This window comes from Lichenostomus cassidix, chromosome 6 (assembly GCF_008360975.1).
Source record: "Lichenostomus cassidix isolate B80296 chromosome 6, HeHo_3.0, whole genome shotgun sequence".
In the NCBI taxonomy this organism is placed as follows: domain Eukaryota; kingdom Metazoa; phylum Chordata; class Aves; order Passeriformes; family Meliphagidae; genus Lichenostomus; species Lichenostomus cassidix.
This window is the reverse complement of record NC_139487.1, coordinates 23,001,410-23,027,179: the sequence shown is the minus strand read 5'-3', so window position 1 is coordinate 23,027,179 and position 25,770 is coordinate 23,001,410. Positions and strand designations below refer to the sequence as shown.

General features: G+C 37.2%; 1 long non-coding RNA gene across 1 annotated transcript in view; it reads right to left on the bottom strand.

The window, feature by feature from the left end:
* LOC146435472 (uncharacterized) overlaps positions 1–25,770 on the bottom strand; it is a 355,682-nt gene that overhangs the window by 155,954 nt on the left and 173,958 nt on the right. The window contains exon 2 of the long non-coding RNA XR_014853081.1: positions 9,553–9,765. This is a non-coding gene — a long non-coding RNA (uncharacterized LOC146435472). The remainder of the gene's footprint in view (positions 1–9,552; positions 9,766–25,770) is intronic.

The following is a 25,770-nucleotide window of genomic DNA, read 5'->3' as shown; positions in this document are numbered from 1 at the left end:
AAATAGGTAAGGAGACATTGAGGAATAGAGAATAATGTAAAAGGACAGTTTTATTCTAAAATCTACTTGTTGACTCAATGACCTTTTTAATAACATTTAATTTTGTTTAGTACAAAATAGAGTGAGTGTTTAAAAGCTGGCAAAATACAAAGTACTCAGTGTATAACTTGATCAGATTATTTTGCTTATCTTAAAACAAGAAGAAAATAAACCCCAAAATTATTTATCCACAGCTAAATGGAAAAACAGTCAAATTTTAGTCAAATTGTAATTAAATTTGAGAAGCACATAACTAAGACCTCATTTTATCATGAAATATTTTTCTCTACAGATCTTTGGTTTATCATTTTTCACTGAATGAGAAACTTTAGGTGATGAAATATTTCACTACTACAATTTTGCAAAGTGGAGATGTATATGATTTAACCATGAAATTAATCATATTTCTCTAAACTAGAAAATAACAAAATATTTTGGCTAGCTTAGCTTTGAGGTGATTTTATATGGAAAAGGGATTAATCAGAGTATGTCACACTACAATAGGTCCTTTAAAAGAGCCTAATGGCTTAATGGCTTTTGAACCCACTACCAAATCTCCACCATATCTGATTTAAAACAGATAACATCTCAAAGAGAAGAGGTTCTTCTAAATACTATGAAAACTGAGAGTTGAAATACAGGAGAGACACACTAATATTTGTTGTCACTAATGGTACTACAGGTGAATTCTACAACTCTCTGCATTCTCTTAGATCTGCAGGCACAGGTTCCTGATGCTCAAGCAATGGAGGACTGGGAGGGCTCTCTGGAATCACACTGGGCAGCACACAGAGGTACTGTGAGGCAGCCAAGGTGGGGAAAAGGTGAATAATGCAAATACCCTTGGAAAGCAGCCTTCAACAGTGTGATCAAACACCCCTAGAACACAACATTCATCTGATTTTCTTGAGAGACTTTTGTGTTTCAGGTATATGTTTTTAGTCTGTGAAAATTCTGATTTTTTAAATTTTCATTTTCAATCAAAAACACCTTCAAGCATTTTTAAAATGCCCTAAAGAACATCTGGGTTTTTGGTTGTTTTTTTTTTTCAAACTGTTATTTTGCCTCCTTTACAACAGGATTTTTTCCAGTATACAGTTCTTTTCATTAGAGAAAAGGAAATGAAAGAACTGGCTGCCTCTGATGATTCATAATTGTACATTTGGTGGCTTCAATGACAGGATTTCTTTTTCTTTTTTAACAGGCATTAATTTATCAAAGGAACACAAGTCTAAAGCTGTCTTTCTACATATATATGGTGCAGTTTATCTCAAGGTACAAATTTAATAATTTCCCATCTTATGTTTACATAAAGGGAACGGTGAGGTCCAAATGTAAGACGTTATATATCATAAAATAATAATCACTCTAATGTGTGGGTGCTGAAGTTGATTACTGACTTAAAGCTTGCAGAATAAATGTACTAGGAGAGGGAAAGAAGTAAGGAAAGATACATACAATACATCAGATTTAATCAGGCAAATGCATCCCTCCAGGCTACTTAGCCTGACCTGAGCTTTCCAGTGGGAAACCAGAGTTCAGAACAGTATTTCTGCAATGTAATTTCAGGTGCAACAAAGTCACATTATAAAAAAAGCTTAGAAGCTATTTCTCATGCTGTGATTTGCATGGCTAGAGAAGCAAAAGGCAGACAATGTTGTCCACCCGAAATCTACAGTAAAGTAACTTATTTCCCTCTGCTCAAAAGCCCTTAATTCCATTTGCCCACAGCTGTACAGTGGTGGTCTCAAGATCCATCTTTAACTGAGTCGTGTCTTTGACAGGGACAGAAAAAACTGTCTGAAAAATTATGTTTTCTAGGTTTCCACTGAAAGAGTTTAACTTGCTTGAGTCAAACAAAGTATTTGGGTTGAAGACAAGTTTCCATATGATTTATAAAACTGCTGACAAACAAAAAAATGAGATAATCCTTCTTTCCCCAAGAAATTATTCTACAAGGTGGTTGGCTATACCTGCTGCTGCAAAAACTAATGGACCATTCTTAGGTCCCTAGGAGGGATTACTGCAACTGGAAACTGGGGGCCTGAAAAGGAGTATTAGAGGGCTGGTTCCAGATGAAGGAAGTTTGCATGCCCACCTAACCAAGTGTTCCACAAACATACAACCTTAATTCTGAACTTGCGTTTGTCTAGGCAATGACAAAGTGCTACATTGACAGCTGGAGGAAAAAAAAAAAAGTCAATTAGCACGAGAACATTATCTGGTTGAGGTCTTCTTCCCAGTTATGCATCTAAGTGTGACTGAGATGGAGGTATTTAAGGGGGTATCTTAGGTACATTGCTATGAATACCAGATTGTCAAAGGAAAAGTAACTCAATTCTCTTAGCCACTGACAGAGAGGACAGGAGAGAGACAAATCTACCTAGAGGACCATAGTAACTGCTCCCTTCCTCTCTTTTTCCATGTGAGCTCTGATCACCTGCATAGTGGAGAGTTAAGATGACTCCTCCTCTGTGCAGTTGCAGCATCAAGCCAAATATCTCAAACAAAACAAACTGGAGCTGCTATCTCGTGAACTTTATCTCATTATTGTACCTTGACAGGAGTCACATTAAACAAACTTAGCTCTCAATTAACAATATATTTGACGTAGGGCTTATGTTAATTTTTTATAAAATTTTGATTCAGCAAAGTTCTCTAAATGTCTTAACATTGTATTAAGGAACGGGATAACATAGTAAGTATACACACCACTCAGCAAAAAATAAAAACAGCCTCCAATACCTCTTGGGGTTTTTTAAAATATCTTGAAAAGAGTAAAAATGCATCATTTCATCTATAAACAGCAATATTGCTAAGAACTCCTTTAAATTCTTTCTATTTAGATAATGTAATCATATCAGTCAGTGCCATATCATGCTTCCAGCAGCCCTGGGTTTGTCAAAATATATGTAAAACAAGCTTTTTAATGTCCTTTTAAACCTGCTTTATTTTTTACTTCCCAACCCCCTTTTCCCCCACTCAGACTCAATTTATAACAGATCACCCTCAAAGAAATCCTATTCGACTAGCCAAGGTTCTTTCCCATTCCCAAACACAGGTTTTATTAAGGAGAAAACACTGCTCACGCAACCCCACATTCAGCTCTTGGCATAAATAATTTAACCACAAGCTGACTTAGTTGGCTGTGCTTACAGAATTGAAAGCCATCCCACCTAGTTTATCATGGATGGGAACTCCAGAGAGGGTAAGGATGGAGCAGATTGTGTTTGCAGTGAGGCTGCCTAAGGAGCTCCATCCTTACTTTCCTTCACAGTCTCTGCACATCTAATGCAGAGGAGTGACAGCACCTCACCAGTGCAATTTCCATTGCTTTCTGCTGGCAATTACAGTGCTGCTATGTCTCAGTTTCTGCCATGAAAGATCATTTCATTTCCCCAAGGATCAGAGCTCAAGTGGTTCTTGACAACAAGTTTGAACATACTTTGTTTAGACCTTGTTTATCATCCATAATAGCATTAACTTCTTTCTGCACATCACCATTTTCAGTGTAATTATTTGTGCTGCATTCCACCAACTCACTGCAACTCACTTTCATAGCAACTGTGAGCCAGAATAGTTTACTGGCAGACTTTTTTCTGTATTTCTATTTCTCTATAATTCTTTTTGTCTATATAGTCAGTGTACTATAGACAGCAGGGCTGCATATTTTCCTTTCAGATCTAAATTTCACACATAACTGAAAGGTTGGTTTTGGTATTTAGCATATAAAAATGTTCCAGCAGTTAGATGTGGCTTTTCATATTTCTGGATTTATATCCTGAGAAGGTTTTTGGCTTTCTTGTGTAGAGAAGTTTCTCAGGAAAAACTCTGCACAAGGATCCCCCTTCACTAATAAAACTGGCAAAATAACAAACCCTGATCAATGTATCATTCAGACATCATGAATCCATGTATGCAAGCCTGTATATGTGTACATTTAGAAATGTTTATGTACACACACAGATGTGTGCAAATCTAAAAAGGTGTCCCAGAACATTTTGGTGTCAAACCCCATAAAAAGCACTGTACTCAGTAGGCAGGACAAATAAAAGAAGACATCCAGAATTTACAAACAGGGTTTGGGAAAGGATGTTCAGTGCAATGAAAGGTTGGCTTGGAGTTAGAAGTTCATGGGGTTTTCTCTTGAAAACTTTGGACTGCAAAACCTCAAGATAAACTGTTTCTCCAGTTCATATGAGGCAAACACAGATGAGAAACCCTCACCTTATGACACAGACATTGACAGGACCAATTCACCTCAAAGTATGAGGCACCAAGGTATTACAATGAAAGACATAAAAAAAACTTGTAGTGGGAGGAACTGCAGCTGCCAGATGAGAAGATTCTGACAGTTCTTTTCAGTGATGAAGATTTATTTAGAGGCTCAGGAATTCATAAGTTTGGATGCTTGTCCGGACCTCCTTGCTTGTGAATAAATAAGGGACTTCCATTGTCACATCAAAGTTAACACAAAAGGCTAGAGGTAAGAGAGCTGTGGTGAAGATGGGAATCTGATGGTATTTTGATATTCTGCTATTTATTCACAGAAAACCCCAGAAACAGACACTGACAGCTTGTTAAGGAAACAGAACTTAGCAAAGACAAATTGCATTCCCTGTTGAGATTGATGAAGATTCTAAATTCAATACAAGGTTTTAGTGGAAAAATTAATTTGGCACTTATTTACTACCATCTGTTTCAGATATTCCAAGTGTGTACTAACAACCTATCACTGACATGTGAAGGATTTGAAGCGGTAGAAGTAAACAGTATGGAAGATGGTTCCTGCCTTCAGGAAAGACAATCCTTCTCAAACATACCACATTCTAGACCTCAACCATGAATTAAATATAGGATACGTTGGTTAAAAATTATACCAACTAAAACTGTATAGTTTCAAAGTTCAACTACAATTCTAACACTATTAGATTGCACTCAACATATAATAGTAAAGTATTTGAAAATAAAGGGATTGGAAGAAGGCGAAAAAAGCACAGAGGAAGCATGCTTAGCATGCGTAGTAAAAAAAATCCACAGTCTGAGCCCATTTTGAAATGTCAAAAATTGTTCCTTTCATTGAGGTTAAAAAAAAGGACTGTTACTTGTTTTGGATTCATTGGGTGCCCATCTCCCTGGAGCTAACAGGTAATTTGGGTGTTGACTACTGCTCTGGGTGCACAGAGAACTGGCTGCAGTCTGGAAATAGATACGGTAGTGAGACAAGACCCTGAGAACGATTTTTCCCGAAGACTTTGCTGACCTTCATCAAAAACATTAAATAGTATTACAAGTGGTATGTCTGTATCATGAAAGATTTAGTTGGCAAAGCCTTATCATCACATTCACTATCACCAATTTTCATGCAAGTTAGACATCCAGTCTGATGAAATATAAAAGCTGTCCAATTTATAAAGCCGCAGTTTTATAGGTTCAGAAGACAAATGAGAGATTGCATCTGAGACTACCTGGTGGGAACTGTTTGGGGAAAGATCTTGATTGGCTAAAGGTTTTGCAGATAACAGAGATTTTGTGAAGTGGCTTGATTTAGTGCCTAGAAAAAGAAAATGAACTCTGACTGCTACATGGTGGACAGATTTCCTACTCACAGTTGGGTCTGCTTCTCAAGAAAATGCTGCTTTAAGTGAGTCACAAATTTAAGAGCTGCTGTGGTTTTTTTCTTTTTTTTTTTTTTAAAGAGCTCTTTCTTCTCTATGAGAGAGAATAGGACCAGCCATTTTTCATGTGTTTATTCTATTCCTATGATCAGTACTAAAATGCAGACAGAACCTTCCAGAGTGTAAATAAGACGTAATCCCATAGATTTACAAAGAAATATCATTAATCTGCCAACAAACCTGAAGTTAACTGCTCAGCACATACTTAACAAGGGTCTAAGGTAACCAGATATCCTATAAACCTGACAGCAATAGTCACAAGCACTACATCTTGTAAGGGTGGCTTATAGATCACAAAAGTGAATCAAAAATTGACTTTGTTAGAATTTGGGGGAAAAATTAAAACAGGACTATTATAGTCTTGAAGACACAAGGAAGGCAGTTCAAAAAGTTACTTCAGATTTTATCTTACTGTCTTACTATCTCTCAGGCCTCTTCAATTTTATTTGTTTTGTCGATCTTTATTCAGTATGTCTTAGTCTATTTCTTCATACAGTACTTCTACAAGGAGAAAGAATCACCTAACAATGTGTCACCACTATCTGAAGTTTTTTGTGAAAGGCTTCTAAAAGGATGTAACTGAAGACAGGAATTTTAAGTCTAAGAAAACTTTTCTGCTACATTTAATATCATTTGATTCATACTATACACAGCATGCTTGATTGAAATATCAGGTGTTTTTAATCCCTTCATCTGAGGATGTCTTGTCTGTTATAGGACTACTTTTGCCCTCCAGTTTTACAAGTTCCAAATACAGCTTGCAGATCACATTCACTAATGCATTCAGCCATTTAGGACTTTGCCAAACTGCATTGTTTCAATGCAGAGGTTACTTGGCTTAGATATATCTTAGAAGTTAAGGTTCCATTGTCACATTTTTCTTCTTCACCTACAAATAGTTCTGTTTATGCCCAGCTCAGCAGCCAAGATATTGATTAAGTAGGCTTAGGTCAGCCCACCTTGCAATTCCAGCCTCAATCCTTACATTGCTTTCCAATAGCATGTTTTATTGATTTCATGTTCTTGGTTTTGACTTTAGCATCTTGCTTTTAGCTTTAACCCTGTCCTGTGTTCTTTGTTCAAGTTTTAATTTGATGTTGCCTCAAACTGTCCAAAGAAATTGCAGTTGAATGTAAAGATATTTCTGCTAGGCTAAAAAGGATGAAACTAAATTAGGCATCAGTGAAAAGGCACACAGGGCCAATCACACACTAGTTTCAGAATACATATTTTTTTAATCTAAGTGCATGTTATGCAATATCAAAAGCAATCTTCAGGACAACTTGTACCATTTCTTCTGCTCTACTAAAACTCTAGGGAATCACTGATGCCCTCTGCATAGCTCACTTGGTGACCTTTGGTATCTAAAATCTTTAAATGTTGTCTATTTATATGGGTAAATTAAAGACATCAGTCCAATTTTTCACCATCTCACATTTTGTTGAATTACATATGGGCTGAGAAAACTCTAAAATCTCATTATTCCTGTTGGATAGAATTTTTACTCACTTGGTCCTGTGGGGAATCAGGCATACAAATGAGACTTGAGTTATTCTGTGAGACCCCTACCTGTGAATCTGAGGGCAGAATGGGACTTCTACAATAGGGGTGGTTCCAATATATGAACTTGCATTTTGCAAAGAATCCAGTGGAAGCTACTTTTGAAGTTGTGTACTATGCTTCTGCAGCTGCAATTAGCATTCTACCAGTGCATTTAGCTTGTTCTATTTATTTGACTGAAAAAGCATGAGAGATTTGTGTGTGAATAGTTCTAAATATATATATTTTCATTGAACTAAAATATTGTTTGGGTTGGTCAGTAAAAGCTCTCAAGAAATGTATGCTTATGGAAGTGTTTATTTCTACAAAAATAAATATTCCATTATTTGTGTGGCTGACAGTCAGCTTTGTTGTAGTTCCAGATGAAAAAGGGAGTATGTTGATTAGAGAAAATACAGCTATGTTCCATCTTCCTCCCCTGCTTCAGTAAGAGAAGAGCATTTGCATATTAATTCTAGGACTGAACAGCTGCATTCCCTAGAAAGCACCATTCATTGCAGCACTGAGCCCCTGCAACCAGGCAGGAGGAAAAAAAAGAAGAAAAAGAAAAAAATAAAAGAAAGAAGCAGGCATAAAGCTTAAGGTAGATAAAGACACTGATTTTGCAATTCTTTATTTCCAAAAGGAGTACTTTTCATTTTAAGGACTGCACATAGACATTTCCATATGGCCTATCACAAGAGTATTCCAACCATCTGATGAGCAAAAGGAATACTATTATTTCCATTTCACAAGAAGGCAAACAGAGGCATAATGGGATTATTTACTAGACTTAAAAAACTATTTACCTATAAATTTAAGTCTCTACTCTATGTAAGAGCTAGGTGATTTGCCCAGGATTACACATGAGCCATGGCACAGTCAAAAATAATTTCCATCTCTATTTCCCACTTCCATGTCTTATCCTTCACAATAGAGATTCGTGCCTTTGTCTTCTCTACTGTTTTGTTATGTTACAAACAGACTGGCAGAACTCTTGATGAGGGTCTATTAAAACAATAAGACTTGATATTAGAACACACAAAATTACTCAGCTGAAGGTCCAATCCTGGAAACATTTTCCCTACCAGCACCAGCATGTCCAAGCAGATGAACAGGGGCTACTTTCATAAGCAATGAAGCTGTAAAGTTTCACAGTACATTTATCCGGTTTAAGAAGCTCTCCTGCTTCCTAGTTACTTTGGTCACTGGCTTCTGTTCCTACATGTAAGAATGCTCCAGGGCCACGTGGCAAATTCAATTAATGCAATTACACAGGCTAAAAATAACTCTCCAAAACACTGCTGTTTTTAATTCAATCTGCTTGAATTCAGTCATTCATGTTGTCCTTAATATCTACTAGTACTGCAAGCAATTACAACAAAATTCTTCATCACAAAGTTTCAAAGAAATGACATTTACCAATGGTTTAGGAAGAAAAAGAAGCATTATTGGGCTCATTAAATATCATTAATACCCCTGGCCTTGCAGTTAAGGACATGGGAGACAACTGTTGTCCACAAGACATAAGTAAATGTCTTTAGCAGGTTACACTGCCTCCTCCTCAGCAGGTTCACAGCCACCGACCCTATTTGCCTAGTTTCCCACCCAGCCATGGAGAGCTCTGTGTGCTTCACAGCCTGCAGTGCATGTTAGAAGGCCATCCTTTATACAGCTCACACAGTCCTATGCACAATTTCAGATTATTTGTTTTCTTCAAAAATGCGTGCTATGTGCTAGCAATAAAAACTAGGAGCTTGCTCAGCTGCTTTCTGGAACTTCCAACAGTGTTTTTACACAGACTTTTGCTTATTTCTCCTCCCCCATATGTTTTTCTTCTTCTAAATTAGAACTTAATGGAACCTTTGAAAGATAGAATCCTAAGTTAAAGGCAAAGTAACGTTTTTAAAGCTTATTCAGCTGCAGCTATGAGATCACACGGTAAACTACCAGGAACCAAAATCATGCAGAGGAGAAATGTCAACTCTTAACAGAAAACACATTTGAAAGAATTGTGGTTAAAAAGAAAAAGAGGGACAAGTAAATACAAAAAGAACTCTAGCATTTCCAGAAATGCTACCACCTATATGTTAGCCTTCTAAAGCACTGAGATGAGCTCCTGTCCCACAACAGGTTACACAATTTTTAAAGAAAATCCACTTTGTCTTTGCTTTTTTTCCTTTCCTCCTATTTTCTAACAAGCGTTCCTGCTCAACTGGCAATTAGCAAGAGCACTAACAGTGTACCATACTGGGTTCAGGAAAGCAAAACCTGCTATAGAAGAGAAAAATCATACCTTCTGCAGAGTTCTTTGACAAATTGTTTTCATATTTGCTGGTTTTCACAATATAGCATTCCATCTCCTGGAGCATTTTATTGTAAGTAAGAAAGGTTGTTGTAGAACTTCTGTCTTGTTAACCAAAGCAACCAGGAGTCAGTGAGCCTAAACTCAGCACTCTCAACAGCCATAGTGCCGTTTCCACAGTTCAGTTCTTCTTCAGTATGACCCCTGGAGATTTAAAAAAAGCTATAATGATTGTGACTATCACATACTCTACATTTCTACAAAGCTCTTCCATGAACTTTCTGCACAAAATTCACTTCAACAACTCCAGCCCAAGCATGACAAGTGCAGGAATTTTCATCAAAATGCCTCCACTCTCTAGTACAAGCCCAGCTTGGAGAATTTCAGCATCAAGTACACTCTAAATACATAGAATTTTAATGTCTGGAGCAAGCTTGAATTTTCATCAAACATAAGGATCACATGATGTCTCTCTGATGGAGCAGTTCAAGAGGGCTTCTTTTAGCTACACCACCAAAAACCTGTGTTACCAGAAATTTGGCTAGAAATATTCATTTACTACTACATTTAAATGCAAGATTTTTCTTGCCCAAAGTACCCTTTTCACAGTCACACTATCAGCCTAGATCTAATTAACAGCATTATTTCACTATTTACAAATATATCGTATAGCTCTTAGAAAGGTAAACTAATACTCTCAAAGAAAAACAGACTGACTATTTTAAATCAGTTATAAAGACAAGGTAATTTTATGTATAGTCAGGTGTCCATGACTATTTTGATAACAGAAATTTTAAAAAAACTTAGTATTTTAAATCTTAAAGTAGTCTTCATTGCTATTAGTTTCTAAAAGAATTAATTTTACTTAGAATGTCAAGAGGTCATGGGCAAATTCCCAGACATTACTTTATTTTTGGGGTTTGCTTTGTTTGGATTTTTGAGGGGGGTTGTTTATTTTGTTATTGCTCTCAGGAAAAAGTATGCCATTTCATAGTTTCAAATTTAAGCTTCCTGACACCTTGCAGATACACTCTACTCCTAAAAGACAAGATCAAAATTTTATGCTTTTAAATATTTCATACTTTTATACCTTTTCTTTTCTGGGTAATTGATGTTTAATATATGTTGCAGGTGGTTGAAAGGGAAGTATATAGTTTGGTATAGACCAACCACACACTTTTCTCTAGCTGAAGACAAGCATTCTGTATTTCTGTCCTTAGCTTAGTTGAATGGTAGATTTATATTGATGTCAGAGAATGAGCAATTAAGAGAGTTATCCTTATCAGCAACCTTATCTGAAAGATATTAGAGAAGACCAATCACATAAAGCAGGGCTAAATTCCTGCCAGGCTTTTGAGCTGAAGCCATTGAGCTAACTGGCTGTATGCACAAAGAACTAACTACAAAATAAACACCACTTTGCTTTCAGAAAGCAATATTTTACTGATTTCCCCCAGTAGTCCAGATGTCCTGTATTTACCTGGACACTTGTTTTGGCAGAGAGGGAGGGAACTGCTTGAAGCACTGCCTCCTTCTCTGCTCTATTGCTCACTGTCATATGCAGGACAGTGTCACAAACAGTCCTGAAGCTAAGGGGTGACTTCTGGTCAAACAAGTATAATCACACATTCACAGTTTCCACATTAAGATAGCTGTCCATAACACAAGTTGGATCTGGAAACAGTACAAGTGCCAGGAGGCAGACAGTGTTAGCTCCATCTCAGTGCTGCTCTGATACAACACCTGCTAACTGCAGGGCAAACATGCATCTCCTTTGCAAAAAACTGCACACATACACTTGGGGTTTGTTTTTTCCTTTTTTTTTGTTTTCCAGGCTTGAATTTCAGAGTTTACACTCCTAAAACTTTGGAAAAAGGGCTTAAAACAACCGAAAAAACCCAAAGAATCAGGACACTATCACACATATATATACACACATACTAGATGTTTCTAAGGTGAGAAGAACTATGGCAAAGTTTTCCACGTAAGAGTACAGACACTTTAAGGAGCTAAAAGGTCAGGAGAGATGCAGAACCCTCAGCATCCACATGAAGATGTCTTTTCTGTTCAAAACCATTGAGACAAAAATCTGCATAAATTCTCAATTTCTAGCATGAGATGCAAAGTGATGGACTTCACTATTCTTGAGGGACTCTTTATCCTAAATTGTAAACCAATTAAACAGAAGTTATATTTCTCACTTCTCTTCAAATATATTTTTCTGACTATCAACACAATTATTGATAAACATCCATTCCAAAATACAACAAAAATATGTAGAAGACTACAGGAACGTGGAAAGAAATTACTTCCCCTCAAAGCTATAAATTTGCTTATCCCATGGCTGCATAACAAGCAGACAGGCAATGGAGGAAAAGCTTACATGTGTCTCTGCATGTTCACCTGTGTTCAGCACTGACACTGATGAACCCATTTTATATGAAAGCCAACAGTAACTCTTAGAAAAAAATATTTCCCATTCTGCCTTGGAAGCATCTGCCTATGGACTCTCTCCTCCCTTGTCCTTGCTTTTGATAACATAGACTTTCCTTTTTTTCCCCCCCACTGTTTCTTACACATGACAATGTGTAAGAAATGAGGAAAAAAATTAAAATAATCCACAAAGGTCAGAGGAACTATGGAACCAAGATGCAAGCATTGGGTTAGATACAAAAGCAGCTCAGATATGCTGTGAAAAACTGTTACAAAAACTGTGACTCTTCTACTAAATTACTCTAATAGATGTAAAATTACATCATTTTAGATTTACCAAATTATCGAGAATTAAATATACTCACATTGAAAGAAAATCCTATAGAAGACTATCTGTTGAAAATCCTGAGTTATGTTTTCTTCCTCTTCAGACAGAACATCTGTGATGGAATGACAGACAGTCAGCTCTAGCATATATTCTCAGCATACACATCTGCCACTTCATTTTATCTCCACTCACCCTCCATATATTTTCTTTTTTTCTCTCCTCTCTCTCCTCATGCTTCCTCACAGTAACATAACCAATAATGTTAATTATTCCCTTTCAGTTCTACTCATTTAATAGTTTTACTGGCTTTCCTGCCTATTCTTCCTGTCATCATGAGATACTAGTGTGTAAAGTTGAAACAAGTGAGATATTTGAAAAAGATGAGCTGGTTGAATGACTGAAGGTTATTTTCAAAAAGAAACCCATCCAATTTTAACATATTTCTTTTGTTTAAGATTTCAGTGTTATTAAGACTTCACTTAACACAGAGGCATCCAAGAAGCTGTTTTTGAAAGTTCTGTTTATCTGAACACAAAAGCAGGAGAGAATGCTTTACATAGTTGGAAGTCTGTTTTTCACAAAACCCCTTAACTGAAAAATTACCTTCAGTGCATAAAGCAATTTTTAAAAAATTATCTCTTTCACAGCAATCTTGCCAATTTTTACCCCCAGTATAAACTTGATTTACGGACTTACTCCTATTTTATCTTAGCTGCCCTGCACTCATTACAGAACCTTAATATTAGACTCATAAGATCAAGGTCTTCCCAGAATGCTGTGGTAGAAAAACCCCAACTGCATCAAAGTTCATGGATTTATACTTGTTAGCACCAAAGGAAACATGAGTCTGACCTGCCCCCAGATAGCAACCTGGCAATCCTAAGTATTTGATCAAAGAATCCTTTCTTTCATCCTCAAGTAGATGCAGGTTATAGGTGTTCACTGAACAGGGTGCATGTATTTGCTTAAACCATTTCTCTGAACAGTCAGGATTTACAGGGTTAGCTTGTCAGGTGCCTCACTTGTGTGTTTGTTTAAACAAGCTTCATGGTACCTGAGCTGTACTGAGGGCTAAGTGCTGGGGAAATAAGTGCCTGGTTCACATGCAGATCAAACATGTCCCAGGCTGACTTCATCCACCTCATTTATGGGCTATTTGGTTCAAGTTAGGGTTCTAAATGACTCATTTGCTTAATATGAAAGTAACAGCAAATAATATCATCTTTCTTATCACAGTTTTCATACCAGACAGAAATAACTGTGGTGCACACACATTAAACAGAAATCATTGTTTTACACAAGGCTGAAGGAAGATGTGTAAAGCAAAAACTACAGACTACCAAATTAAGATTATACTTATATTAAGTTATATAAAGATTATAAAGTCCTGGTACTACTCATTGCATTTGTGCCCCTGTCAGCAAGTCAAGGCTACGGTTGTGAAGCCCAAACTCAACTAAGACATAAAAACCCCAAAATCTACAAATTTACTGAAAACTCAGACTGGTCTTGAGCTTTGATCTTGGTATGATAAACAGATTTTGAGGTGCCATAAAGATATAAAGGACTTTAGAGTATAGCTGAACTCAAGTTAAATGCTACTAATGAAAAAAAAAAATCTTCAGAATCTCTTGATTAGAAAAATACTTAGATTTGAATTTTTGCAAATAATTAAGCTTTCTTAGTGCTTTAGAAGTAATTAGCCACAGCAGTAGAATTCTTAGTGACTTATCTTCTGAGTTACAAAGTACAAAAGAGATTATATGCTGGGGCACTGCAGATAAGTATTTCTCAGTGTTCATTCACTTGTAAACACTGGATATTTCTGTAAAATTGACATGTTTTGATCCCTTCCAACTGATTCATTACAGCCTCATGTCAATCAGGGTTAAGAAAAAAAAAAATGTAGCATTTATAGCTACTCCCCCCAGTTTATTTTATAAAGGTAGGAACACATACTTAAAAGCAGAAATTTTCACAGGCTAATCCTATATGCCCATATAAAACTATAAAATAAACATGCTGTGTGTCTTCATCCCAATCACATCCTTCAAAAAACCCCTATGTTCCTATTTTTCACAAATTCTTATTTACTGGAAATAAAAAAATCAAATCAAACTTGGGATTGAGTAAATTACCTGATTTCTGTGTACATGATGTAAAACTGCAAGAAGAATTCTACAGTTGAATGAATATTCTCCCCTGTTTTTCCACAGAGATGCATTTAACTTCGTATGAAACTTTACATGTAACTCAGATTTTGTTACTCAGTGAATAGCAACCCTACAGCCCTTGCCAAAACATGATCAGATTTCCTTACTAGATTACATATGCTTTACATCACTGGAAGTCTCACTGAATGCTTTTTAAGTATATGAGAATATTTTCATGCTAAATTACAGTCTCATTTAAAGTGAAAGGATTATAACGCAAAACATGGTGCAGATGCTACATAAAATTACTGAGATATATCTCCAGAAAAGAAAACTTTTTCTCATTTTTTTTATCTGAAGAAAAGTATGAGATCTCAATCTGCTTCTAGGGAGCCTGATTCCTCAAGAATACATTATCTGTAATTGCACTCAGGTCCAGCTGCTGGGATAAATGAAAGCTGTCTAATGCTATGCTCAATCATCCTTATGCTACTCCTTCTTCTCATTTTTCCTAACACATCTTTTCCACTTCAGATAAAAAAACCTAAATATAACAGTTTCTTTTCACTCAAGACCTGATGTTTGTGGAAAACCAAAAGAAAAATACAGTTAAACTTTAAGAGCCTAATGAAGCGCGCAGCAGTACAAGTCAGATGTGGATATTTCCCAGGCATAGCATGCTATTCCTCTCTACTCTGCTACTCACCCTCTCCTTCTGCTTTGGGGAGCTGTACAGAGCCTGAAGTGCTGGCCTTGCCAATCCACTCAGAGTCTGAGTTCAGCATCTCTTTGCAAGAGAGCTTTTGCAAGTGCAAAGTACTTTATGTTTATTGTTTTGTCAAAACAGGCAACATGTGATAAACATTTTTATGATCATTTGATCTGCTCTGACCCACAATTATTTGATTTCCAATATAATAGGAGAATAAGGCAATAATAATGAGCTGTAAAAAGTGAAATGTAGAAGACCTCAACATATCTGAAATGTCATTGCAAGTATACATTTGCATTCCTACACTAGGCAAGATTTAATTCAAGAATTCTTTACACGTCACATAGTGTAGAAAGTTTAGGGATACTAAAGTTTAGAGATATTGCTATTACACCAAAGGGATATTAGTACCTTCTGAAAACTCAAATCCAGTCTGAAAGAAGAGAAAATCTAACTAATTTCAATCTTTTTGCCCCTGTAAAGCAAGAAACTGTGACATCAAAAGAGGTAAACTGGACTCCTGTCCTCTAAATTAAATCGCAGGAAGCATACCTGAGGGTATCTTATCACAGTTGTCACTGACAAGGCAGAGAGAAAGCCTGTAGGCCTGGTTGTACTGCTGCTATCAACTGCAAAATATCAGCAATTTTAAATGTCTGAAAGGCATGGTGTTTGTACTTCAGTACTGCATATACTACTCCTCTATAGCCATTCTCTATTTACTTCATCTGTAATCTGAAACAGTGTTGCTTGCTGTTATACAAGTAAGAAAATGAAAAATAAAGAACCATTTAAAAAAAAATTCTCCCACCCTTAAACTTAGCTGCACATAAATCTTTGTATTTGTGTCCCTTCAGGGCCCACTGACCTAACCTGCACATTAAATGAGTGAACAGAGCTCCCTGATAATGACTGTTGACTGAATGGCAAAACATGTACTTCCATGTACATTTGTTCTTCCCTTCAAGCTCGTGGTTTGGGATCCAGCAGAACTTATATTTCTGCCACAATATATTAACATAAATAACATTTTTAAAGAGCTTCTTAATAGAGTGATCTGTGTCATGAAAAGGTGTCAGAGGTCTAAGATGTGCAATTCCATCACCACAGACCAGAACAAAAATTCCCGCCATTTCTCCTGCCATGGTTCCCCTCAGAGTAACCTTTGGAGAGATATCTTGTTTGTTATTGCCACGTAGCTAAAGACAACGCGATGGCAGCCTCACTGTGTCTCAGGATTTGGGAGCAGGCTTAAACCATAACTATTTTATGAAAATCCTGGGGAGGCTCCCCTTCCCCCTCACAGCCCATGGCCAGGCCGTGACGCACAGCCTGCGATCAGCACCACAGCTAATGGCAGCCGCCTCAGCCTGTCACCTCAGCCCCACCTGCAGCGGTGCCAGGGTCTGCTCCTGGAGCCACCTGGGCCTTCAGTGAGGAGATATTAAATGCAGCGAATTCAGAACTGCACATTTCTGCTGTATGCTGTGGTAATTATTTGCGGGCTGTACTATTACTTTTCCAAAGGAATGCATGGGGCTACAGCACTGCAGCATCACTTTCCGTTACATTTCAGGAAAACTTTTCCCTCTTATTAATGAGTGATGTTCAAAATTCTTGCATTCCTTATTATTTTTTGATTCTTCTGTTGATGAGAACCAAGCTGGCTTTGCCATCATTTATAAAAGAGCCTTTCATACCTTCAACATGGCCCAAATTGCCACGCAGGATGAGGGGTGTTGTGGGCAGTACCGTCTCTGGACACACAGCTTCAAAGGCCAGGACCAAGTGCTTCCTTTCTCTGCCCCAGAGAAGAGTGCGGGTGGGAAAGACAAAATTCACAAAACTGGTTCAGAAACCTCCCAAACCACACATCTACTGGTTATATAGCTCCCTTTACAAGAATACATAAACAGCAAAAGTCCAGAATGACTGAGGATGGAAAAGAAAGGCATGTTATCTGCCACAAAGAAAAGGCACCAACAGGTCTTTGGTAGTGGATTTCAGTGCTTTAAAAATACTAAAATCATGTAGCGTAGAAAATACAATGAGAAGAGCATAGCAACAGACCATTCTTTTGCCTGAAAAGAGAAAAAAAGAAACATAGAGGCCCTTTTCAGGCTGGAAAGAGAACATCACTACAAAAAGTTTTAGTTAGCACCCAGCACATCCAGCACTCATACGGAAGACAGAAATTCCAGCTTGAAAAGCCAATTAACTTCTCTTCCTATTAATGAACTTGGTCTAACCCAAACCAGATTATTTGATTTGATGCTGAAAATTTTAACATGTTGACTTTCAAGTCTGACCTCTAACAAGTTCCTAATATGTCAGCTCATGCTGTCAATTTGGATCATTTTCTAATGGTCCAAATCAATAGGATATTTTTTTTCTTGTTTTAAACTGTATTGTATTTTCATGCTTTAAACTACCAGATAGCTAGATCAAGTTACAGATGTCACTCAGTGGAAAATCCACCTCTTACAGGTGACACTCATAATAAAAACATCTCTGCACACATACTGAAGAATAAATAGAAGCACAAATAAACCACAGTTCAAGGGAATTTAAGTCTTTTAGACCCCTCCTGATAGGAAGCATTTGTGTAACATCAAAGAAATAATTTTTGTTAGGTCAGTCTTTTGTATCATCCACAGCACACACACACAACAAGAGGTAAACTATCCAGCTCTAAGATGACTTTTTTCTCTTTTACTAATACTGTGACTTGTCCTGCATACTGTAACATTTAAGGCAAGAAATGGTACCAATTGTGCTTAATTTATTTTTGTGCTACTCATTATTTCATCCAATCTACCTGAGACCAGAATGTTGGGGGGTTTTTTGGTGCACATTTATGAACAGCTCAAAAGAGCAAGTCACTTGCTCCCTGGCAAGTAAACAGCAGTTAACTGTTAATAGTACTAACACAGAAGACATGGAAAAGTTGTAGAAGAGAAAAAAAGGTAGCCATCTGTTCTGTTCTGTTTGGGATAGGCCATGTTTTAGGTCCCTTTACCAAGTATAATTTTAGATTAAATAGGATAGAAACTCATAATCCTAAATCATTACTGAGTTCCCCGATATTTCAACATGAACCAAGCTTTGCATTGCTATTATAGAATCCTTGAAGTTGGAAGGGATCCACACAAGGATCATTGAGTACAACTGGAAATCTGGAAAGCTTTAGTTTGTATCACATATCACAGTGTTTCACATACCAGGAAAAAAAAAAGGGCACAGAGCATTTCCTTAAAGTGGAGAAACATGAATGGTTTGTCACATTCAATGTTTCTTAGAACCACTTTCTCTGTTCCATCAAATCCATAAAATATTACCTTTGCAAAAACCATAGTGATATTGTCTTGATTCCCTGAAACAGAAAATGTCTCAGCAAGTGGTAATAGCAAACACTGCAAAGAGAAAACAAAAACTATGGTTCATTTCTATCATTTCCCCATCTGTCTTAAAATTTATTGCAGGTTCTCCATTTTCAGTGATAAGACATACACCTCCAATAGCTCACTGCTGTAAAGCAAGGCTTCTGTTCAAGCAACTGCTTAGATAATCCATGTTCAGAAATTAGGTGAGACTGAAAACATGAAGACAACAGACAGATTGACACGCAAGATAATGGCCTGATAGCACCTCCTTCTTCCTTTCCAGTACTGCTACCATTTTTCACACTTACTACTCTTTTATACTCTCCTTCAAAAACTGGAAGTAAACTGAAGGAGGGATTCTGCTGCAAAACAGGGACAAGACCTGTGAATAGACATTACCAGATGGCAAGAGAGAGGAAGAGGAGAGATGTGCAGAGTTCCGTGGAAGGAAACGTTCTTCAAAATTCCCTTTTCTAACTGGATCTTGCACTACAAGAAAATCTCCCTGTCACCACAAATATCATACTTGCACTATAGCTCTGTGACAGTACCTTCAGTATAAAAACCAGAAGTTACAGGAATCAAAGTACATAATATTTTAGTTTTTAATTTAAAAATGAACAGTAGCTTCTACATCTCCTTGGTCACAGAATAAAAATAAATAGCCAAACTCCAGCTTCTGACCATCTTTACTCTTCTTTTTCTCATGCTAACTAGAAATTCATAAAATCCATGAAACCCATTGAAGCAGACCTCCTTCATCACATTAAACTTGATAGCCAAATGCCATGGAGACATTTTAAAAGAAAAATCAGAGGTTTCTATTCCCATATTCAAATGGATACAAAAACCCACCAACTTTGCTGATTCTAAACAATAACTAAAGTGAAAATCTAAAAAAATATCCCCCCCCAGAAACCCCCCTCCCCCAGATGTTAGAGCAGACAAAATATCCTGGGTTTAGGAAATGAGACACAGCAGGGATCACAATATTTTAATCAGTCACTACTCCTTTTCTGTTTTTTTCATTTAAATACATTCTGATATTTGCAATCTCCTTCCCTTTGCCTTGGTGCACACACAGACATGTCATAATTGTGTCTTCTTAATTAGTACCTTTAAACGAATTTACAGAGGGGCATTATAGCAGCAACAACCCAGCTGCTTACACCAGAGTCCTCAAGAGCCTTTGGAACGAACAGTTTGTACTTATTAATTTATTTATTTTTGCCAAAAGAAGTCTAGCACCAGCAGTTCTCCCTAGTCAAGCTTTCCTTTTCTAAAGCGAACAAGAACATGAAAAACAAGGAGACTGGAAAGAAATGTAGTCTGAGTGGAGGGCATGCAGAAAGTGACTACAGACTAATCAAATGGTACAACTGTACTTATTTCAGTGATTTTCTGCATCAGTCTAGTCCTCTCCTTCCCTCTGATGCAGCATTAAAGCAGTTTCCCCATATTACTTTCTTCGTTGCACATAGCTAGTATGTCCCATAACAAATTTACTAAAATAAGATGTCTGAGTTACTGTACAAAGTCATTTTTTTCTATGAAAGAGGTATCATCTTCCAGTGGTACATATATGTCCACACAGGAGTACACAGAATATGAAAGCAAGCAGTAGAGTCTGACAGAATAGGAGTGGAAAAAAAACCTACAGAAAAACATTCCCAGAAGAAGAATCCAATTAGTAATTTTTTTCCCTTCTGATTAACCTAAGGAGAGCCAATTTAGCATCAGAAGTAAGAATAATAATTGAACTTACTGGAATACATATGTACTAAAGAAACACTTACTTGTGTCAACAGAAGACTACAACCAATTAGATTTGCAAAAATAGGTTTGAATTCAAGCCCTTGCCCCCTTGAATAAGTCCAGTATACTTGTTGGAGTGTCTTGAAATATATAGGTACATGGAACAGACTAACTGTCCTGACATGTAATTAAATTAACTGAAATAAACTACGGCTTTACAATCTTAATAAAATAAAATAAATCCCAAACTAAAACCTTTTTTTAGGGTTCTATTCTTTCTTTGTATCATCATCCAAGGGGCTTTCTCCTCTGAGCATCTGGGAGCCATCATGTCAAGCTCCGGATATTAAATGTGCATGAAGTTCTCTGCAGGCCTAATGAGTTACAACAGAGGTCACATTCTCCACCGCCCAAATGTAATTTGAACAATTCCTCACAACGAGAATTGTGACACACCTGTGTATAAACACTTCTGACAGTAAAAATGACAGTAAATTTTGCTACTTCTTTTCTACAGCAGAAAGATCCAGAATGGCAATGGAGTTCCTCTTATCACTGCTAGTATCTGTAACTTTTTCACATTTACTGCTCCAAGTAAATCTTTTTGAGAATGTTTCACTTATTTTCATAGTAAAAACAATGCTCCGATATGTGAAATATTCCACAAAATATATTTTGAGAGCTTGGAAACAATCCAGCTGCTTCCAAGTTGTACTCTTAAGACTTGAGATAACAATAGGTTTCTCTAAACTATAAACAGTGTGTTGCTTTTCAAATAACTTTTTTTTCTCTGCTAGAACAGTAAAATTAAGATCACCCCTCATATTTCAGGGAAAAGAAGAAAACATATTCAAATATTGTTAGATGAAATAAAACATTTCACATATGGATAAATGCTAGCTTTCTAGTATGGCAGGAAGACAAGCTGAACAGGATCATTTCTGCCAAAACCATTAGCAAATTGCCTTACGGTGATTGGCTTGGCTGCAAGTCTTAGATTTTATGGGTTTGGGAGGTTTTTTCCCTCCTCTGCTTTGTTTTGATTTTGAATTTCTTTGAGGATAGAGATATTGGGTAGGGGAAGGATCAGGGAGTTACATTAATCCACACATAGCTTGTAAGTTAAGTCATTTCTTCTGGATATTTTGCTACTTAAGTACATCTGGCTTTGTTTAATGTCAGTTTTTTTAACTGAACCACATTTTTGCTGTAGTAATCTACCATACAGTAATGAAAAACTTAAAGGAAGCAGGAACAAAATCAATCCATTTCTGCCCATTTCATACTGCTGCCACAGGCACTGACCAAGTAAAAGTGTTTTTGTCTCTTAGTGGCAAGCCAGAAATATATGCCTGTGTATACACACACATTTTCACAACACCTATGTTTTTCTGGTTTTCAGCAAGTGCCCTATTTTTTCTTGCTGTTTAAAGAATTTTTCTGCATTCCCGACTACATGACATCATTTGCCTTTATGTATATCCCCTGCTGGAAAGCAGCCAGCACAGATTGTTCTGAACCCCCTTTCTCCATCTCACCACAAACTCAGTTTCAAGCCCTTCCTTGAAACAGTTAATCCTTCTGTTATTGTGAACTGAACGTTAGGGAGGAATCTGAAGCCATGACAACAGCTCGATTCCTGAAGACTCTGTTCTGGGCCACTCCAGAGGCATCCCCACTGCCCAGGCCAAACAGTTCAATGCCCCTCTCTAAGGGGCACTGGATTAAATGCCCTTCATTTAACCAGGGAATTTCAAAGTGTCTGAAATGTGGGTTCACCTCTGCTAAATGCATGCATGTTCAGCAGTTCCTCTGAAGTTTGCCAGAGCTTCTCAAGTTTCCATCCACTTTTCCAATTTAGGTAAGAGAAATCGGTATTTATGTCATTGAAAATTCTGGAGAATGAAGATTTTACAGAATTGTCTATTTGCCCCATTTAATTTCTTCTGTTTTGTCAATTTTCAAACAGTCCAAATTCTAGGCATTTAGTCATATTTAAAGAGAACAAAAGCAATCCACAAAATTCAGGCAAAGAGCAGCTTAAAAATTATGATAATAAAAAGAAAAGTGGTGAAAACATAACTATGAAGCCTGTCACCTCAGGTTCTAATTTCAATGGCAGTATAAGAATAGTCCAGAATACTGCATGTTAACTGATAACAGGAAATTCCTGGATACACAACATGCAATTCAATCTGCAGAATTTACCAATGTGGTTTCGCCAAGACGCTTGGCCTTTCTGAAAGGCTCACATATGTACAAATCCTGAGTAGTGACGTAGAGTAAAAAATTAAGAATATGGCAAAACACACACGTCATGAACAGAGATCAAATTTTTTTTTTCTGATAAAAGCATTCTTTGTCTAACCCACTGAATATTTAAGACAGTAGATATTTGGCTTCCCCTTTTCCCCCTGCTGGCTAGAATAAAGCACTAAATGAACAAGAGGTTCTTTTTGTGAGAACTTTCATGGTTTTAGAACAATTAAAGTCAGAATAGAGACTTTAACTTAGAATCACGGGGTCAACATCTTGAAGATTCTACACCTAAATATATTTGAGCTACCCAACTAACAACACAACATACAAAATTCTATCAGTCAGCATGAACATTCTTTTTAAAAGTCATGAAAAAGCAAACACTCCTTCAGCAGCAGAGATAGGCAGAAAGCTAGGTATCCCAGGACTAATGACTTGGCATTTATAACCAAACAGAAGTGGCAAGGCAGTTCACTTTTCAGAGCCTGACTCCTGGCAGCATGAGAGCGAGGCATGCACAGGGTGTTCTGCAAACTCCTCTGGCTGCCCAGATTGTTTGTTCTCTCTGCATAAGCAGCACTGAAACGAACACTCAGGAAACAGAAGGTACAGGGAGTTGGTCAGGGAAAGAGCAAAATCGGGATATGTAAACAAACTAATGACATCAGTGCAAACAGCAATAGCACACTGTGTTTCAAGAAGCTCGTAACCTATTTGGTAAATTCAGGCTGCCCTCACAGCATCCCTGGCCTCCTCCTTCTCACTGGGGCTTCTAGCTCCTAAGCAGCACAAGTAGACGAAATATTTTGGCTACAAAAACCCTCCTCAATAAATTCCATAAGTTAAAAAAATACCAGCATTAAAAGCCGTCTGTCATACTATATGATTGCAAGTGCCTCCTGCAATTTTTTCAATGCTTAGCAAACAAAAATTATGACATATTTTATACTTGCAGACATGAAAAGATGTTCCTTGACATTCCATCTCCTTTTCCCAAAATTAGGATGCAGGTGATAAGGGGTTTTGTTGATAACGTTTCATTACATACTCTCTTGTCTTCACCAACAAGGTCCTCACATAATATTTTATGAAGAGCAGAAGACTGGAGAAAACTTCTGACTACAGGAGGGGCATATCACTGCAGAAAAAGTCTTGAAGAAAAAAGAAAAAAGACAAAAAGAAAAAACCAAAACAAATCAACCAAACCAAATCCCACAAAACCCACCAGGTGCCTTACAATGGGTGCTGTAGTTGTTCATACAGTTTTACTATTTTCCCAGGGGTGTCCATCTGAAAGCAGCAAGATGACACTGTGAAACAGTAATTTTTTCCTGTATACTTTGCCAGTGGCCCATATGACATAACAAAGTAATAAATAGAGCCCATAGGACCAACAGCAGCCAGAAAAGGGTTTCTGTCATTCTTCCCTGAGTAAGGGACATGGCTAAACCCATTCCACTCATCATTTCAACATCTCCAGTGACACAAGGACACAGAAATGAAAGGTGCAACGACATCTACTGTTTCTAGTTAAAAGTGATTTTCTTTTCCCAAGAACAGGCACATCTACAGGCAGAGAAGTAACATTTCAGTTTACTGTGGGGAAGTTGAGGTTTACTTATATCCATGTGCATAATTATTAGAAAATATTTTCAGATTTTTTCAACATGGTATACCTTCATGCTACCCATGGAAAAGCATTTCCATTTACAGTCTTTTTCTAATTTTGTATTTTAGTCTAAATTCTACCCCACATGCAGATACACTCACTGTGTATCACACAAAAAAAATTAAAAAAAAAAATAACTACTGCATCTGAAACACCAGTCAAAAATTTATTTCAAAATATTAACATGCAAAGCCTGTCTGATTTTTTTAGTCTGTGGACTCAGTTCTGTCTTAAACCAACTTTTTCACAAAAAAAACTGTCCCTGCATTTCTTTCTTTATTTTTAATTCAGAAAAATTGTGTCTAAGTTGCCAATTTTAAGTGACCTGAACTTATTTACATGCACACAGCAGAGAAGAGAGTGTTTATAATAGCTCAATACAGGCAGCCCCATGAAGCAAGCCAAGCATTCCTGCTGGTCTTACATATAATCAATGAGCCTGCAGTGCATTCACTGATGAATTGGACAATGAGACTGAGGGTCTGAGTCATATTCAATCAACTCCATTTCCAGCAGCCTGTCAGGGATGATGGCAGATCTATTTTGCAATGCTGTACACATCAACCCGTTTGGGAGAATGTGTTTTTATGTGTGTGTGTGTGTATAAATGTGTGTACATATATAAAATAGTGTGTTGGTATATATATACAGATAAATTGATTGATTTGTTCAGGATTACATTTCAATGCAACTCCTTGTTTGCCTTTTCTTAGCAACTGCATGTCCACCAAGTAGCTTTTTTCCAGCAACAAGAAAATTAAAGTACAGAGAAGCATATTCATAAAGCTGTGGCTGTTCAGACTGGAGATAAAAACATTACAAGAAGATGGTAGATGCTCAGCTAAAGAGATGTGTCTCAGGGGCAGACCTCTAAATGGTCTATTAGATAGGATGAGATAGTAAATCTAATTTGCCAAAACGCAGGCATGCTCATCAACGTTTCATGCTGTCAATATTCCATGCTAGCTTGCAGCCTTGATGGAGTTCACATAGTAATGAGCCTGAGAGCTTGGGAAGGATTTGGCTATTCTGTAGCCAGTCGCCCTTTGTCTCACCAGTGAATTAGAGCTCCAGAATGTGCTCCACACACTGGCTGAGCAAACAGCCCTTCAGGTGGCAGAGCTATGGCAACTGACCACTGATGCAAAATGCAGGAACAGTTCCAAGAAGCACACACTTCCTAGATTTTCTGCACTGGAATAAAAAAAGGAAGTAGGTTGCATCCTACTAAACAGACATTAAGAAAAGTAGTGCTGAGGTTTTAATTTTTTAGCTTGGGGATTTTCCTCTCTTCCTTAATGTTTCTTAAACTAAAGTTTTCATTTCTTAAACTTAAGCATCCACCAAATTCAGGCCCCAGATCTTTCTGGAGGTCTGCTTATCAGTCTTCAGGATTTTGATTTCACACTGTTTAAGGTAGCATCCACTTCAGCAGAATATTCTGAGAAATATTTAACTCAAAAGTAAACAAATGCTTCTAGCAGAACAAAAGTAAAGCGAAACAAAAGTATAAATAG